The sequence below is a fragment of the Haliaeetus leucocephalus genome, unplaced genomic scaffold (genome assembly GCF_000737465.1).
Source record: "Haliaeetus leucocephalus isolate CR32 unplaced genomic scaffold, Haliaeetus_leucocephalus-4.0 Scaffold395, whole genome shotgun sequence".
Classification (NCBI taxonomy): domain Eukaryota; kingdom Metazoa; phylum Chordata; class Aves; order Accipitriformes; family Accipitridae; genus Haliaeetus; species Haliaeetus leucocephalus.
In genome coordinates this window covers 2,858,678-2,861,085 of record NW_010972831.1, presented here as the reverse complement: position 1 = coordinate 2,861,085, position 2,408 = coordinate 2,858,678, and positions in this window count along the sequence as shown.

Here is a 2,408-nt window from a genome sequence, read left to right as displayed (position 1 = left end):
GATTATACTGAAAAGCAAATTCTTTTCCTATTAGGAGAGTCTCACGACTTGAATGTTAAACTGCACCTGGAGGTATATTTAATTTTCAATACAATGAAATGAGTAATACTTTACATTTATGTACAATCTTTTACCCAGCAATTTTAAGTTCCTCATGAACAATGACTAAAAAATCATGACTATCCATCTAAATATATACTTCACTTATAATAAAGAACAGTAACAGCTGAAGTTTATTAAAACAGATAGTCAGTGCACCCAACCTGAGATGCTAGGGTCTTATTTTTAATCCATATCCTTAGAGAAGTCCTACACTACTGGTGTCATTCTGGACATCCATAAATCAAGAAGCCCTGAACTGATTACTGGTTCACTTGTGTGGGCAATATGTACCCAAAATTAACTCTGGACGAGTAGGGACTAAATTAATGTCTTTGGACTGCCAGTTGTGAGCATCAACCACAGATTAGTTCAAAACTAATCCATCATCCAAAAGATCTACTTTTAACTAACTTCTTAGCATTATGCCCCACAATATTACAATACAAGTCTCAAGTAAAACAGATATTGGATCCAAATTGTTCCAAACCCCAAATACCACTAATGAAAATGTGAATATACACATAGAATGAATGTAGACACACTACATGGAATTACCACCACACTTCACAATTTTTTATTTTCTGAGAACAATACTGATTAAAGAGAGTTTTCATGCAATCTTTTAAGGCACTGCTTTACTTTGCTAGCAAGTTCTTATCCTACAAATGTTAACAATGGGCTTAGCTTTCTTGCTACAAAGATTGGGCTATGAACACAAAAGTGTAACACTGAAGAGCTTGCTTATATTAGATTAAAAACAATGGTGAAAACACTTCTATCACACTTAGCTTCTGCTTTAGCACAAAATATAAACTGGGTGGGAGATATCAGGTCAAGTATTTAGATTTTGTAGTAACCCATGTCTGCCTGGAAGAGAAAGAAAAACAACTTGTCTATAATTGACACTTTTTGATCTGTGGCCTAAACAAGTTTATTTGAAACTAGGAAAAAACCCCAAAACATGCACATAAAATCTCACAACGTATACTCTCCAAAACTTCCCCCATTCCTGTTTCAAACAGCTGCTGGCAGTGATGCCTCTAGTCTTGCACAGGGGCTGCCGCCCATTCTGAGGCTTAAGACAGCAGCTTTCCCCGTTTCAAAGAAAGGGAGGAAAAATGTGCATAGACCCATCCCAGCTTGACCACTTCTGTGTCTCCAACAGCCAGGGAGCATGTGTCTGCTTCCTATACTCAAGACACGTGTGCACATCTGTGCCCTGAGAGCTGTGTACGTGTGTGCGCACCCTTCCCACCCAGGAGGTGCGTGCATGTGCCTGACCTTTCACAGATCAGACATGTAGGCACGCAACTGTCTGCACCCCAAAACTTGATGGATGTGTCTGTGCATGTGCCAACACTGTCTGCATGTGCACACACATCCCAGCTCCTAAGGGAAGTATGAATCCATGTGTCCTGAGACCCAAGGGGTGCACATCGATGCTGGGTCCATGTGTAGCTGTGCATTGCTAAGGCACGAAGACGCTGGTGTGCGCAGCCATGCACCCTAGCACCGGGGGAAACATGGATGTTGGGTAGAGGTGCAACCTGGCACCGTGACCGTGGAGTGGCTGTGTGTCCTGGACACCAAGGGCTGGTGTTGCGTGTGCAGCCACACACCCCAACACCAGAGGACATGAGATGCAGGGTGACCGTGCACCCTGTTGCCTGGCGGAGCTGGGATGCGGAGTAGCTGTACACCCTGATTCTGGAGGGATATCTGGGTGCAGAGCATCCATATACCCCAAAACAAGAAATACACGTGTGCAGGGTGACAGTGCAGCCCGACACCCCGCGAAACGTGGCCGTGGGGTGCCTGTGCACCCTGTTGCCTGCAGTGGCGGGGAGTCCCTGCAGCCTGACCCCGGGAGACAGGCAGCAGGGGGTGGCGGGCACCCCGTCCCCGGCGGCTCAGGGCAGGGGGGCGGCGCGGCCATCATCCCCACCCACGGGCGGACTTGGGGGAGGGAGGGGAAGGGGCTGGCCTTGGGGCCCATGACCTTGAAGGACACCCTGAGCGGGTCGCACTCCCCGCCCCACGGGAGGGCCGTGGGCCCGTCCCGTCAGCTACCCGGGCGAGCGGGGCGCCATTTCCAGGAAAAAAAAGAAGGGGGGGGGGGGGAGGTCTACGCGGCGGGGCGAGGGGAGGCGCGAGCGGCGTCGGTTGCGTCTCCAGCCTCCCTCGGCGGCCCTCTCCCGCCCGCCTCACCCCCTCAGGGCTCACCTGAGGGCCAGGCCGCCGCCGGGCGGGAGACCCGGCACGGCGCTGGCTCCCGCCAGGCTCCGCCGCACCAGCACTCGCGCCCC